This window comes from Oenanthe melanoleuca, chromosome 4 (assembly GCF_029582105.1).
Source record: "Oenanthe melanoleuca isolate GR-GAL-2019-014 chromosome 4, OMel1.0, whole genome shotgun sequence".
Taxonomy (NCBI): Eukaryota; Metazoa; Chordata; class Aves; order Passeriformes; family Muscicapidae; genus Oenanthe; species Oenanthe melanoleuca.
This window is the reverse complement of record NC_079337.1, coordinates 7,452,367-7,470,085: the sequence shown is the minus strand read 5'-3', so window position 1 is coordinate 7,470,085 and position 17,719 is coordinate 7,452,367.

Below are 17,719 nucleotides of genomic sequence, written 5' to 3'. Positions count from 1 at the left end.
TGGTTTCTGAGGGACAGCCTGCCTGCCCCCACTTCTTCTGGATGGATTTTTTTAAAATTATATCAGTACCTCATCCAAGTCACCAGATAATTATACAAAAAAAAATTTGGAGCACCTTAGGAATGCAAGTGTGAGAAAGCACAGTTTTGAGAAAGAGGTTTCTCTTTCATGAGAAGGAGTCCCTTCCAGACTTTAATATTCTCACTATCCAAAATTTTATTTCAATGTTGGACACATGTATTTAAGCCCAAATATGGACTAGAAAGGTCATTATCATTGAATCTGTCCAGCTGTGGTGCTGAGAACTCCAAAATGCCCATAAAAGTCTCAGAGCTATCCCAGTCTCACTCAGACAGCACATCTGTGAAACCACCCTTTATTTGGCACTCTGTACAAAGAAATGCTGAGCAAAACAAATTTTTTAAATGGACTGCTCAGTGACTCGTGTCAGGCCAAATTAGGTTTTAATTTTTAGAGGGAGGAAAAAATGACTGCCATGACCTATGGATTGGGAAGAGCTACCAGGATCAGTACAAACCCTCTCCCCAGCACCACTCTTCAAGGTAATGGGATGCCATGCACCTCTTCCTAACCTGTGCTTTGGGAAATTCAGCAATTCTGCCACGGAATTGCTTATTGGGAGACCAAGCATTTTCCCCAAGCATCTCACACCTTACTGTTTTGCACTTGTCAATACTGGAAAAGCTCTTTTTGTATCATCTACTGACTTAAATAAAACATCATCATGCAGGGAATGATCCTTTCAGCACAGGTTTGGCAGGTTTCCACCTCTGCTCCCCCTCTCCAGTGGGGTCAGGTACTTATCAGCAACAAGTTTTTTTCCCACTTCACAGTATGTGACCTGTTGAACAAAGAGTTCAACATCATTTTATATATATATATATATATATATATATATATATATATTATACATATACATATATATATATATATATATATATATATATACACATATATATATATATTTATATATATATATTTATATATATTATATATATATATTATATATATAAAGTAATAATATTACTTTACCAAAACACCTGCTATGACACTGACAGAAGGCCAACACCTAGAGCCCATCATTATCTAATCCAGCTGATCAATTCCTTTCTACTCCCACTTATTTTACTACAGTAACTTTTTACTTAAATACTTTAGAAGTTTGCTTTTTTTTTTCCCCAACTAGTGTATAAGAAATTCAGCTTTTACATACAGTGTTTGCTCTCATTGTGCCTCAGCTTGAATAAATACTCAAGCAAATTTTTTATTTTTTAGGATAAGATCGGAGTTTTTATATTTTTTTTTAAATTACTTCAGAATTCTAATGCAGAATAAATTTGTATAAGTTCTATTAAATACAAGAAGCAACTTTCAATCTTCCCCATGGGGACAGACTAGAACTGAACATTCAACCCATGGCCAAAAGGACAGCAACAGGTTATTTTAAACAAGCCTATTCCATCAGATTGATCAATCTCCAGCCAGGCAGTCCAGCCAAGCCTGATGAATTTACACAGCAGCTGGAGGTTCTCCAAAGCTGAGAGGGCAGAATCAGGTGCTTCAATGCAAACAAATGTTACCAAAGCATCAAAGGAATCTGGGGCCAGTCTCTAAATTAAAAACAGAGCTGACTTGGCAGACTGCTGGATTCCTTTCTTCACACTGCAAACATTGCATGCTCTCTCCAGTTCTGCAAGAGTAGAAGAGACTAGAAAGTCCATCCTTCCCTGCCTCAAGGCATGGATAGCAACAGCTGGGTGAGGCAAGTAAAATAATTCTAATCCATCCAAGAAACTGCTCTATGGCTCTCTGCTGGGCAAGAAAAGCAACACCAGCCCTCACTTGAAAGGGTATTTTGGCACATGCTGAGCCCAGTGGAGTAACAACAGTAAAACATGGTTACCATATTGAAAGTGACCCATTTCAGACCCATTCACCAATTGCAATTTTCCTAAGGAGTATGGGAGATCACTAAAATGGAATGTCTGGAGAAGCTGACACCTGTGCAAATAAGACAACCTAATACTTTAAAATATAGTTAGCATCATTCATACTGTACAGAAAAAAAAACATAAAAAAGAACTAACATTGCTCTTTTTTTCCTTCATTCTCTGAAAAAGACTATTTGAACACAGCACCCAGATAATGGCAAACACATTATAACATGCACAAATTATTCTATTTCACCCCAGCCTGTTAGGTACACAAGCTACACACAATAGAAATAATTAAAAAATAAGAAGTTGGGCTGGCTCTACTAGATCTTCACTTTTTAAAACTTCCAGAAAATGTCACCAGCGAGCAATCCCTGTGAAACCTGCTGACATGAGTAAAGTGGCATCAGTTTCTATAACAGCAATTTAAAATCTCTTGAAGAGTCTTGTACGCCTGAGTAGAGTGCTCTAGCACTTTTGGCATTTGTCTGCATAGACTGAAATATTCATGCAGATGGTCTTTGCAAAGAAAGGGCATGCTGAAGTGTCTTGGAGATGCTTGGGTGTGGATGCATTGATCAGGCAGCACACGAGGATAACTAATGCCAAAGTGTGAAAATGATGCCACTCCATCTCAGGGCACAGATGGAGATTCACACCATCCCCACTTCAGGTGGGTGTGCAGTCACCCTAATGCAAGAACAAAAACCATTCAGAGCCTATAATGCCTCTTGCTCAGCACAGAAAACCTTGACACTCCCTGCTTTTTTTATTTTCTACTCAACTGCTGGTTGACTTGCCAACAAGGCTGCCTGTACTTAGCTTACAAGGATGGATTTACAAGCTTACAAGTTGGATTTAGAGCAAAGAGTTGGGAACAGCACCCACAAAAAGGAGAACATGGAATTCACCCCACGTTCTTAAATTCCTGCATGCAGATATATTAAAACCAGAAGAGCCTGGGGGCAGTAAAATATTCACATTTTTCCAGGTAAATTTGGTATTTAAAATTATTGTTTCATTACACAAACATTTTCTCTACAACTGGAATGTATGGGCTTGAAAGAACTAAACCACAAAATCTGTGCTTTTTAGTGCACTTGCAATCAGACTGCAAAAACAAATCAAACTTTACCTGCTTCTGAAAAGTGTTACCAATTTCTCCTGTGTGCTGCACATTGGCCTGTCCCCTGATTTGTGCAATGAAAACAGTAGGATACTTCCTTTGTGCCATTGAGAAATGTGCTTCTGATCATCATCCTGATGAAATAGAATTAAAATTCCAGTGTGACTGCATTTATACTGCCTGCATAAACTCAGAAGACCCTAAAGCTGATAGTAATTGCAGAAAGAGAAAGAGCTGTTTTTTTCCCCCTGCTTTTTAATAGAAATATCTCTTGGGTAGAGAGATGATGGGGTGGAGTTTTCAGTGCTATCTATTCAATTCTTCATTTACTTCAAATATACATTCACTTAGGACATGCCTACCAAAGGAAAAAAATACTTCACTGCCTGTGAAAGGTAAACTTTGTCTTTGATTCACAGCAACAATGGAAACTACCATGAAATTTCATTAGATGTGAAACTTGTTTGTAAGAGCTGGAACACACATGAAAAAATGCCTTCACAGTGGAATCTAAATATCAGCCATGTAAGTCTTAGAAGGAATTCTAAAGAACCATGATTTTGAAAACTCAGCTCCACACTAAATCAAATCAAAATGCCAACCCACAAATAGAAGAAAATTCTTCTTTTTCTTCCCTGACACAAACACGTATTTCTCAAAATACTTCTAATAGGCATATCTCTCCTTTAAAATATTTACCCATGTCTTCAAGCAGTGGTAACAGAACAGAATTGTATTGTTTCTTGAGGCTTCTCTGCTGTGTGTTTAGCATATTTTGGCAGAATGAGTTTTTTTCGTGTACACTCACTTGCCTTTAGTTTAAAAAGTACACACACCTTTTGTGTGTTATTTCCCCTAAACCAATCTCAGTCTGGATCCAGCCCTGCTCCTGCTGATTCAGCAGCACAGCTATTCCTGCCAAAGGCTAAAACAATTAGAGATGAACCAGATGAAATAACAGCACTTTCCATTTCCTAAATGATGCTGAAGTGTTTCCATGCATTTGTGTGTTTGTAACTGCAGGTGCTCTATGCTGAGCCCTAATGTTCCCTCTTCAACTCTGACTTGTGACCATGAACACAGGGAACACATTATAACCCTGACAGTCTCATTATCTCTGTGGTGTTTCTTTATCCTAATAATAACAAATAATGATTTTACCAGTGATGTCTCAATGCTGACAAGGAGATGCATTTCAGATAAACTGTCTAAACATTAGTTGTTCTAGAGGGGAAAGAGTTCCCAAGCATCAGAGAGTAAGGAAGACAAATCATCAGGCACTTACCAACACCAGGCAATAGGCAATGAAGGAACAGCCTGCACACAGACCACACAAAACACAAATTACTCTCACAGCCATGGGACAGTGGAATTTCCTCAGTAAATGTAGATGTTCTTTCCAAATTTGGGTACAGCTGAAAAAACGGCCCCAATTTCTATCCATGCAAACATTCTGTGATGAGGATAAAACACACCAGGTTTGCAAAATTTAGAACAGAACAGAAAGGAAATAATCTCTGATGACAGCAGCAGGCAAACTGAGGATACTGTGTTTAGAATTAAGGGACTCTTAGCCAGGTCAGTTTCCATCATGTGTGGAAGGGATTTTAGTTTCTTGAAAGCCCAGGTAAGGGAGATGGATGTGCTCAGGTTGAAAGAATTAAGGATGAGAAGTTAAGTCACTGTTCAGACCCAGAAATTTGATTTTTCACTTGCTAATCCATTATTTTCTGAGAATGCCAAGTACTTTACTTCTTCAGTGCCATTTGTAGAGGAAGGTTGCTGAGGAGACAAACACATGGAGCAGATGTGAGGCTGAGCACATACCATGGACCCTTCAGCTTTATCTTTGGAAATTATTTACTTATCCATTCCTCCCTGGACAAGATTTACTCATCCATTTCTGCCCTGGAAGCAGTGGAATTATTTTTTATTTTCTAGTCAAATAGCAGGGGATTGTGTGGTGGGTTTTTTGGTGCATGAATTACAGACTTGAAAAGGAAAACATTGATACTGCCAAGGAGCATGTCAATATCAAGTAGCATCCAAGAAAATAAAAAGCTTTAGGAAATTAATCCAGCATTGTTCCTTTTCTTGTCTGCAGCTGTTACAAAGAGGTGGCACGAGGGAAACAAACTGAGAAACAAATTATTTATAATTAAATTAAGTGTAAAGACATAAATGAAGATGACTATAAAGATATTCAGAATTATATTTTAATCATCAATCATTTTAATTATTTTGGAAATGGTGTGTCTGCAGGAGGAAATTAAAAACTACAGCAGGCATACCTGGGGGCATCCTGGCTGGACAAAAAGGGATATTATCCCAGAGCTCCTTAGGAGCAACTCTTATGTGCACTTCAATTAGAGAACTAAAAGATACCAGCATAAAACCAAAGGCAACAAAATGATGTCCAGTTTGCCAAAATAATGAAAACCAGAAGTGAGGTTGCCAGAGTAAGCTGGCAAGTATCTCATCTAGATATATGGAGGTATCACACAAACCTGAAGAGATAAGAGAACTTGGAGACTCTTGTTTTCACCTTTTTTTTTTTTTTTTTTTTTTTTTTTTTTTAAATAGGAAAAAAAATATTTGAGAAGACTTCTTCCAAGAGAGAAACAGACCAGGACAAAGATGAAACCAAGTAGTCAAGCACTGGGTATAAAGGTAAAGAAGGGATACTGTCTTTAGAGTTTTAAAGTCTAAATTCATTAAGATAATAAATCTTTCCTAAAAGCATTCCATAATATGTCCAGATGCCAAGTTACAAGAAAAAGTCACTGCATCTGTCCAAGTTTGAAATAATACATGTTTGACATAATTGGCACTATAGGTGAGGTAAATCACATGACAACACTACTGAATCATTTGATAAGAATTAATTTGGAGATGGACTGAGGATACAAAAGGAAATGAAGATTGGGATAGGTATTTTGTGAAGCCCAACCTGAAAGAAAGCAGAACTTGATTTTGGATCACTGATCACTCAGGAAAAGAAGATAAAATAAAAACATCCACAGATCAAGATATTTTAAATATAGTGGCATGTTTTGAGAAATGATCACTAAATCTCAAGCAGAATATATGATTTATATAATTTATATATATGATTTTTATACTTTAAAATATTCTAAGGAAGTTATTATGTAAGACAAATTTCATTATTTACAAGGAAAAATTCTAGCTGTACTAGAAAGAAGATGCAGTGGGATAGATTAAAAAAAGGATTTTGGCATCTTTTAGCCCACATCACATCTGTTACAGATAGGTAATAAAGCCAAAGCTCAGTCCTAGAGGGTCAGCAACATTTCTAGCATCAGTATCAGCAAGTTCTAGGCTGAAAGAAAGAAATCATACTGCAAGAGATTCAACAGCAGCAGAAGAAAACCTTGCCAAGAGGAAGCAGGATTCTCTAAGTCACTGGAGGCTCAAACCTCTTCCAAGGGGTAGATTTATGTCTTTCCCAACAATTCTTTAATAAAAACATGCATGTGAAGTGGAAGTGACTTCTTGATTTTCTTTTCTGGAAACAAAAAAATCCTAACTTTTTAAACAGCAAAATAAATCAAAGCATAAACTTGAATATGAAAATATACATATGAAAAACTTATATTAAAGAAAAAACACAATAATTAATCTTCCTATCTCATAATGAATGAAAGAAATAGGAGCTTTAAAATCAGGTCAGCAGTTCTTTATCTATATAACAAGAGGAGGAAATAAGGTTGCAACATTGGTGAGCAAGCAGAACAAGTGAAAACAAATCCAAGTTCTCTTCTGAACTCCTCATGGAATGCTTGTAGGTGTCCACCATGCCCTGAAGAACAACAAAAATCAGAATTTCTGAGAAAGAAGCCTCCATACCTCAGAAAGAAAAAAAAAAAAATCCTTTTATGCAGCCTATTTCCTTAAGCTCAGACACCAAAGAAGAAAGCAAGAAATTAAAGAAATCCCACATTTTCTAGCACTTCCTACAAAACAATCAAAACAAACTCAGATGTTACTTCAAGAAGACAATCTTTAAGTACCTGAATCACCACAAGAGGAATTCATCTGAGCTTGGTCACCCTTCAGTCCTTGGAAGAGCAAACCAGCACTTCACTCACAACATTTTTGACTGGCAGAAAAACGTCTTGTGCAACTGGAACATTAAAATGTTATTAAAACATTCAAGAGAGTCTTACATGAGACATGCAAATACAAGGGCTTATAGCAGTGATTTACTTGAAAAAATATCAAACCTCCATTGCTGTGAACAGTTCTAACTTCATCTGAACTAAGGCAACTTTCTTACCTGATCAAGTACAGAAGAATTAAACTTTGACTTAGTCCCAGGAGAGACTGTCAGGATTGACTGCACTCAGTTCTCTGAGAAACTGAATCAGACATGTAAGAGATATGCTAATTCTGAAGTATTAAAATGTTTCAGATATAACCTATTTCTACACTTTTGGAGCTTACATACCACTTTCTAATGCCTCCTCCCCCCCTTCTTCTGTGCATTAGTATTTTCCTTACAGCCACTAATTAACACACCAAAGTGTAGCAAAACTGACAGGTAAATTATCCTTTAAGAGCATTAAAATATTTTCCAGATAAACAGTCATATCACAATATGTTTAAGTGATGATTTTTCTGCACTGAGTCCTGAAAAGTGTTTCTAATCATCTACACTGCAAATTTCCATGCCACCTTGAGGTTTTTTTTTAAATTTCTTTCACATAATGTACCTTGTAGAGTAACAGAAAGATTCCTTTCCTCCTTCCTCATGTCCTGCCTTCTAAACCCAACAGGAAAAAATGTACCAGCCCTGTACCTGACACAGCTGGACCTCCATCAGCTGATTCTCTCTCTTCTTTTTGGGGATTATTCCCTCCTCTCTCCTCCTCATCTGGCACCAAAGGGAAACCTGCCTGGATGCCAAGATCCTTTTCTCCATAGTCAGGATTTCACCTCTGTCAAACTTATTTATGTTTGTGCTGAAGGCATACAGGTAGAGCATGTGCACCTGTTTTTGTTTTGAATCCAAGATAAAAATAATAAATGCATATTTTTAGGTTGCTAACAACCATCATGTTTCTACATAGTTGTAACAGTGGACCAGTTTTTCTTTCAATCCTCAAAAACATGACAACAGTCTGCACAGAGCTGTTTTCCCATACTAAGATATTTTAAGTATTGCATGTTTAAAACCAGTTTTGTTATTTCTATATTGCACTATACCTCAAAAAAAGCAAGTAAGGCCAAGTTTTAGCAGGATCTAAACAAAGCATGCTGGTCAGAAGAATTACTGGATAAAGCTGCTGTTAAATTGAGGGAGCAATTTCAAGTGCCTTTAACTTCAGACATCCAATTTTAAATTAAATCTGAAAAGAAATAGGAAAAAAAGGTAACTCCCACACATCATGGGCCCCATACTCCCTTGAAACAGGACAGAAAAAATGCTCATATCTAAAAGCCAGAAGGACATCACCCAGCCACAGCCTCAGAGGCACTCTGTTACTCTTTGCAGCTGGAACTGCCATGTCAGACAAACATAAAACTGCAATAAACACACATTTGCCCGTTGAGGCACATTCATGAGCCCTGTTGGACAATAAGAAACGTCACACAAACGTTGCCAAGTGCATCTCAAGGGACTTCTATTAACCAAACATCTGCTCAAGATCATGTCTTTCCAATATTGTTTTGCATGCTGCCTCTGATCTGCCCACCAAAGAGCACACAAACAAGTCAGTAGAAAGCCTGCAACACAGTCAGAGGCCTCCTTTTTGTTTTGTTGCACCACGTGAAAAGCAAGCTTAATTAAAAAGATTTGTTAAAGTAGTGCAATTAATTATAGGACCATTACATAGAACAGTAACTGTTATTGACAATAAAAGATTACTACGTGTACTGAGCTAAGAGCCAAGTCACACACCAAAAAGAAAACACCAAATCTGAGTCTCAAACTTTCCTTTTGAAGCTTCTTCCCTTTCTAAATATTGAAACAAAGAATAATGTGGAAAAAAGAAAGGGCTTCCTAGTCTAAGAGTCAAAGCCCACAGACAAAACCATCTCAAGCTGAAAAGTGCTTTAGGATGTGTCCAATAATATTCCAGGAGAAGCCTCAAGCCATTCTCACCTCTGCTGTCTCAGAGGAATCCAGGTTTCATTTGGAGCACAATAGCTCCAGAGCATGAAGCCCACAGCAGTCACAGGCAAGCTCTCCTGGGAGGTGATGGTGGGACAGCCTCAGGGGGAGAGAGCTGAGCCAGCACTGCCACAGCTCCACTCTGTGCTTTAACAAACCTGCTCTGAGCAACACAGCTGCTGCATTGTGACTCCAGGCTGCTGGGGTTACCTCACAGTGTGCAAAAAGTCATTAAACATTTCACTTCTTCCCTTTCTGGAGTGTATTTGCACAGAAGTGTTTCCCCACAGCACAACTTAGTGCCCTGCAGTCTGGAGCACTGGGCTGCACTGCAAACCATTGGCTGGGTAAAAAGCCTTCACCAGGCTATGCAGGTGCCTCACTCAGAGACACTGAGAAATCTGCTATTTAAACACAAGGCTGTGTTTAAAGAAAGGCAATATACCATGTCACAATATCCCTGTCACCCTCTCCAGATCTGGTCCCTGACATTTACACTGAGTCCCATCTTCTTCAGGAAGGAATTTAGAGCACACAAGGATTAATCATTCCTGCTGCTCTCAAATCCCTCCCTGTGATCCAACACACACAACAGCTTTGCCACTCTTTGGCATGAGTAACTCAGAGCAACTAAAAACCCTCTAGCTCATAAATACACTGGACAGCTGACCAAAACCTGTTCCCAGCTCCTTCTTTCAGCCTGTTCCACACAACCACACTCAAAAATTATACACAGCACTGATCTGTGTAGGGCCCCTGACATGACAGCAGCATTTTGTAATTCAGGCTGCAGCAATCCTGCCTCCCAGCAAGGTGAAAAACACACCCCAACCTACCTCTATGGTTACAACATGCCTTAGCCTAGCTCTCCTAATAGAAGAGAAAAAATAAAAACAGCCCCCAAAAATTACCCAAAGCCTTGACATGGCTTTCACTCCCCTGGGAAGCATTCCATACAAAAAACTGCAGTCCTGCTCCATAAAGGAGTGTTTTCCATTGTTATGTTCTCTTTGTTCAAGAGTTGTTACTCTTTAAAATCTTGTTCAATTATTAAAATCCCAACTGCAAATATAATCAGTGCAGACACTTACCTTGGTAAAGCAGTAGTTGAAGAGTAAAGAATGTAAGATTTGCCAGGTGGTGTGGGGGTGTGGATGTCAGGAGACATTATCAGGTCCCCAAAATCCTGGCTGTATCCAGAGTTCATTCATGCTTAGATACAAGTTTGGATTAGATGCCAGTTTAGATATATTTAAGCCCTTGATGAACCATAAGAACCCTGCCTCAGCTATTTATTTTCAGATAAATTGCTTTGGTAATGGATAATATGTTGGAAGGTTGTTACTACTGATATAAAAACAACACAGACACTGATCCAGCCAGGAGGGCAGGGCTGCACCTCACATCTTGGCAGAAATGGAACTTGTATTTACTCATAAACAAAAACTCACCCACAGTCATCTCATTTTTCCTGAGAGATGGAAAGGGGGGACATAAATCACTGTCATAGGTAATACTCTGAGAAGCCAGGTGGGATAAAAGCTTTTTGCCCACACACTTGTCCAGTTCTGACCACTGAGTGTTTGGGGTCACATCTCTAATTGTGCTGTGACTGTGGGGACAACCCACACACTAGCTGGGCTTTTCACTTGCTTCATGTGAGTTCTGATTGGGGTTCTGCAAAAGTGTTTGCTATGGAAAATTAACTCAGGCTTCAATAAATCCTAAAACAACTTTTAAAGAGGCAACAACTTTGCCTATCTACCAGAGATGGGAAAAAATGAAAATCATCACTCCAGATTGCAGCTTCCTCACATGAAGCTACATTAATTGATAATTTAAAATAAACATAATTTAAAATCAATAATTTAAATAAAGCCTATTTATTGTTAAATAAAACTTAAAATAAATTGATAAAATACAATAAACCTACCTTAACTGGCAATTTTTAAAAATCAGTTTGAAATAAACTGCATACTTTATAATGAAGTACATACATTTCTCCATTATGCCTTGGAGAGTAGATTGACAACAGGAATTAAGTGGGAATGCAAACGTCAACCACTCAAGCAGGATTCTCCAGGGCTCACCAGTTAGCAACCACAGACAGAATTACTTATTGCAGTCAAAAATAAAAATATTCTTGTGATTAATGGGGATTTTAATAGATAAGCAGATGAGCACTCCTATAAAGGAGACACAACAGAGCCAAACCTGTGCAATCTCAGATTTAATCACTAGGCACAGCCCAGAAATGGGCCCTGAGAGCTCAGGTACAGGGTCATGCTGCTGTGATATATGATGTTGTCTCATAAGATGATCTTTGAAATAAAAAAAAACCTAGCAAGATCTTAACAAAAGATATTTCCAGCCCCTTCATGGACTGCCCATTCCAAAACCAAAGAATTATGCTTTCAGAAGTGCTGGGAATGGCTTTAGATGAGCAATGTGCAAAGCACAATTTAGAAGGGGATGTGTTTGGCCTTGGAATAACTCTTTGCAACTCAGACTTTACTTTAATGCCTGCTAAAACATGCTGCATGTTTACCTTGTTGCATCTGCAGCTTTTCATAGGAAGTAAAGGAGCATTTGAAGGCATAAGTGTGACAGTAAATTAGTGGCAGCCGCTCTTGTTCAAGGATGAAATCTCTGAAGTCATTGACAAAACTCCAGGTGTGTGTGTGTCCACCTTTGGGTTTGTGAGGGGACTTGGGTTTGAGATTTTTATCTAAAAATGTATAATATTTGAAAAGCCTGAATGGCTGTCTACACCTTTAGAACTGGTCTTTAATACTGTTAGAATTAACCACCAAATCAGACTTGTAATTCCTGTCAGCTCAAGAAGAGGAATGTGCCAGCTGAGCTGCAGTATCCTATTGTTAAATGCATCAGCTCCCTGTCCCACTGGACACCCCTCACTTCATGTGTCAGAATCTCATTCCAGGCTCCCAGAGAGATCCTCACAGACACAGGGATCCAGCAATGGAGGCTGACAAATTTATTTATGCCCTTACTCTTCCATGGAGCCCGTGCCAGCCGTCACAGCTGTGCACATCAGGACTTGGCAGGCTTGAGCCCTACAATACATTCAGGTAGGAGCAGCAGGCAGAATTTAGAGTGCAAAGTCTCTTACCAAGGCCCTATGCAAGGGAGAATTTAAATGGAGTTTTGCTTATGCAAATCACATCTTTCATAGTCAGAATCTGACACTGAGCAAACACTGTAGGATGTAATAGCATTGAGTGAAGTACTTCATGGGGAGACTCGAATCAGGAGCCAGATAATGAAACAACTGCTGTCATAAGGCAGCTGATGATCTCTTTTGCAGTATTCCATGTATCTCTCAGCATGCAGAAAAATGTTTGAGGCAAGCTTATCCTTGTAGCAATAAATTAAAACATTCGGGGAATCTTGTTTTCCAAGCAATTTTAATAAACAGTGACACTTCTTTGATAGAAGTCAGTTTAACCTAAATCCCACCTGCTATTTTGCAAATAGTGACAATTCAAGAGGTTAAGCTTAGTAATAGATTTGATGGCCTTGATTCAAAAATAATTTTACTCAAACTAAGTTTCAGGAAAACAACCATTCCTTGCCCCTGCCAAGTCCAAGCTGTGAGAGATTGGAGATTGTCATCTCAGAACATTTTGGGTGCAGGAGTGGGGAAGAGGGGCAGGTCACATCATGCTCTGGTGAGGCAGTGCCACACTCCCCACCCCAGAGCCTGATCCCAGCCTGGCAGGGGCTGCCCATCCCTGGCACAGCACAGACAATGCTCCACACCCACCCCTGGAGCCCCAGCCCAGCTCCTGAGGGGCCAAATGACCCAAAATCCCACCTGGGGAAGGGGCCAGGAAGGACAAGGGGAACTTAACCCAGAACACAAGGCAAGCACATGTCTTGACCTCACCTCCTCTTGGAATTTCTGTCAGCTGAACGCTGCTGTAAAACAGGAGTTGGTAGCTGTACTTGATCTTTTCTATATCCTTTCTGCTTTTCTCTCTTTCTCCTTCTAATTCCCTCTTCCCAGAGTTTTAAGGAACTCAAAATTGAATAGGCTTGGAGTTTGCTAAATTGAATGGGCTACAGTTAATGCTTCAGGAATTGTTGCCTGTTGATTGAGTGCTGCTCTAAACCTTTGTCAAGTTCTCTGATTCTCTCAAGTTTGCCAGTAAATTTTTTTGTTGCTTTTTTCAGTGAGTATTTCTCTTGTGTGTCTAACACACAGCACATGAAAAGCTCTAAGCCCTTTTAAGAGTCTTGTCAAGTGAGATTTTGAGGGCCTTACACCAACATAATTAGTGCAATTTCCAACAAATGTAATAAGAACTGTTTCAATTACCCTACTTTTCCATTATTCTCCATAATATCTTCTTTTTTTGGAAAGACTAGACTGCCTTCTATTAACAGTGTTAAACTGATAATGATGATATGAAAAGTCTGGGGAAGAGGGGAGGAGCTGTCTACACAGGAAAAATTGTATCATACATTATTTACTCTATTTCACTCAAACTCCAAAGAAAAGGGAAAGACAGAATAAGTGACTTAATGTGAATTTCTGGATTAGACACGCAGATGAGTTATAAGGATTAAGGTCAAAGGATAGATAAAGGGCATAAATCTGCTCAGCATTCATTAAGATGCAGATGTTTTATTTAAAGACACTCCTAATTCAGACCAGCATTAACAGGAAAAAAATCTGTTAAGACTAGCACTGTCAGATATCTACTAAAACAAGTTATTCCTGAATCTTTGCATGTGATTTAAGCTAGTGACACAAAAATGCCATTAGGTAATTAGATAGACTTCCTTTTAGATAAAGTGCTTAAATCCCATTTTGTGGTACTATGGAAGTGTGGAAAATGCTGAATACTCTTACAAGTACTATGCCAATCCTTTGTAACTAAAATTGTTTTTTTCCAAGAAGATCTCTTTGCCTGCCATAACCTAACAGCTAATTAGTAAATATCCACATATCCAGTTAAAGGTCTATGAGTGCACTGCACCAGCACCAGCACAAGCCTGTACTCCTCTGGGGCTGAGTTTGCTTAAAAAACAGCAATGCATGGAACTCAACCAGTTGTTCCAGCAGTGTCCTGGCTATGCCAGGAGGCCTTTGTGGCCATAGATATTAGAAGGTTTTTTAAAAAAATCTTACACTAAAATTCTGCTTGCATTTCTGCTATTTAAAGTTATCTCTATAAGCCATGAAGTACAGAGTATTCTATTTTATAAATCCCTTCCACATATTGACTTATGCAGGATTTTAATAAGCAATGATCAGCATTTGCATTGTTTTGCAGGTTTTTTGTTCTGTTTATTTTATGTAATCTTCTACATCACTTTAGAATGCACCCCATTTGTTTTTATTGCCATTACCGAAAAAATCACCATCAACTCCCTTACATAACTTTTTGTGCTGGACTTCTAGTCATGAAGAGGTCAATCCCATTTGAAGGGCTAGACATGTCTAGCAATGTTTTATTTCTACTGTGTCATCAAATAAATACAGATAATACAGAACAAATAATTAAGAAAGCATAAAGGCCTCTAAAAGCAGAAATTGGGACAAAACTCAGATATTTTCACATCTTGTTCTTGTTCAAACAAGAAACACTTAAAGATAAAACAATGTGTATGAGTGGCACCTCAAAAACATGCCATGGATTTAAATGTCTGTTCAAATTTCTATAGTAAATCCTGCTTTGTGCAACTAAAGACTTGTCACAGTTAATTTCCATCAATATGAAGTCTGGCACAACAGTCCGTAATTTATGTGCATCTCCTCGTTTCTAATTTTGAAGAACAGTTGATGAAAATTGTTCCAGACCTTTCCATTATTATGAGAAATTCATAATTTTGTTGCTTTTCTAATCAAAGGAAAAAAAGTCAAGTAACAGAGAGCTGATGTAACCGGTTGAATTGTTCTTACTTTTTATTTTCTAGGAGTAAAAAAGTCTCTTAGAAGTACATTATAAAAACTTCTTAAAAGCCTACACAGTCTATATTCTAAAATTGCAGTATCAAATATGTAGATTCTAATGTACACATCATTTGACACAATTTATAAATAAAAACATAAATGTCCACTATGGCATCTCTTACTTGAACAAATCTCCTTTTCATTTCAGCCTAGACAGTCTCTAGTAAGTCTGTGATCTCTCCACATTAATAGCAGTTTTGTAAGGGACAATTCCCCTTACAGTAAACCAGGTTTTTGCTGGTCTCTAGGTCAGGTCTGTAGTAGGGCTTTAGCCACAGCTTTTTGAAAATATCCTCACCCCACTTTGGGTGCCCACGCCATGGGAAAGCAGAGAATCTGAGTCATCCTTTCACACACACCAGAAGAGCAGATCCATCAAGAACCACAGTTATGGAAAAGGCCCTCAAAGCTCCTCCACAGTCACAGAACACTGAGTGGGAAGGGACCCAGAACAGGGATCAATCCACAATCTTGGCATTATTAGCACCATTATCTAACCACCTGAGCTAATCCCAGGGTCAGTCTGTCCTGCCCTGCCAGAGACTGAAGCAGAGCTTAAACAGCATCCATCAGAACACCGGGTGCTTCAACATTTAGGGATCAGCAGATTGCAAATATGCTTTTAAAAAAGCTTTCAAACACACATATTTACTGGGGTCCTTTTGGGGTAAGCTAAAATCAAAGCACCCCTTATACTCCTGTCAAGCAGATAGCCTATGGAATTAGATTAAAATTAACCCAAAATAAGCAAAAAGGACAAAAGCTGTATTGATGTGCTTCCAGCATGCACATGAAGTCCTCAGCTCCTCCCAGTTCTCTCTGCACATCCATCCCTGCTGGTCCACATCACTTCACAGAGTCAGAGCAGGCAGAGACAGCCCAGACAAACAGCCAAGAGGAGAAAACCCCACCCTGTGCAGGAAGCCTCATTCATTTTCTGGACCTGGCAGTCCCCATTTAAATCCAGCCAAAGCTGTACAAGATAGTCTGTATTTAATAGACACACAGGAAGAGATTATGTGAGCCAGAGCAGCCAGGCTCCTGCAGCACAGCCCCCAGAGCCATCCCCTCACATCCTCACACTGCCAGCCCTGCTCTATCCCAGCTGAATCTGCACACCTGACCCAGCTATCAGCAGAAAACATCTTAGAACAAATTCACAAAATGTGCATAAAAGACAAATGACAGCCAGCCACTCAGCTCTTCATCCAAATGGTCCTAGGGGAATCTGAATACAGAGATGCTGAATTACTGCATCCTGTAACTTGTCACCTGCAGAGCACATACAGAAGAGCAGTTGTGTCTGTTTGCCATGTAACAATCTTTAAAACTGGTTTCAAGAGAACAGTAAATTTTAATCCATCCCTTGTGCACAAAGTAAAAAGGAAAACCCATTAAAAAAAAAAAAAATAAAAAGAAGAATATTAGCAGACATAAGCACAAACCAAGGGAAGAAGACTGATTTGTTTAGGATAAGAAATCACTTCTCAGTTCAAGCTGAAGCCCTTCAAAGGGGTCATGGAACACAGGGATAATCTTGTCAATAAAATATACTCCTTTTTCCTAGAAGCTTTTGTCACAAATCCTCATTAAAGGCTCCTAAAGAAACTGAGCTGTAATTAGATGAGAGAAGATCCCACCCTTCATTTCCTATCTTTTGATCACTTATTAATGAAAAAAGTAAATTGCCCTTTCAAAGCAGTTGCTAAGTTAGTCCTTGAAATATATATGGTTCTCCCCTGCTCAGTGCCCTCAAGTGATCAAGATGGGGCAGAGAGAAGATGATGCACAAAGGGAAAGGACAACAGGTTAGAGTTTATAGTTTAAGAGCTGAGGATCACTGAGACAGGTTGGAACCTTAAAAGGATGAGTGAAGACAAAGATGAATGTGAAGATGCACATTGAGGGGAAAAAAATGATTTCTGCCTCACAAAAACAAATCAAGGAGAGAGTTAGCACTAAAGAAAAATACTGGAATTAACTCACTATTCAAAAGCAGACAAATAGAAGGTTTGAGATTATTAGGAAGGGAACAGTAAACCAAAAAGCAGCAAGCTACTCCTCCTAAAGACCATACAGACATTTATGAACTCATACTGCATACAATTCATTTAATCTCATTTCAGAAAGATGGAAAAATTAGAAAATATGCAGAATATTGTGAGGATAATCAAAGATATAGGAAAATCTTCTTTAGGAGAGGATTAAGTAGATTAGTTTGCTATGTGAAAACCAGGGGGCAGAGAGAGTAGCAACCTATAAAATTGCAAATAGCATAAGGAAGCTGAAGAGGAGAGTTATTCTGTTCTCTACAACTCCCTGGGAGGAGGCTGTTGTAAAGTGGGAGTCAACATCTTCTCCCTGGTGACAAGCAACAGGAAAATAGAGAAAACATTCCCTAAACCTAATGTTAGCATAAGATTTATTTGATTACTCCAAATGTTAAAGTTTCAGGAAAAAAAACCCAAAAACCAATCTGGTCATAGCCAGATATTTCATTAATTGTACTTAGAGAACAG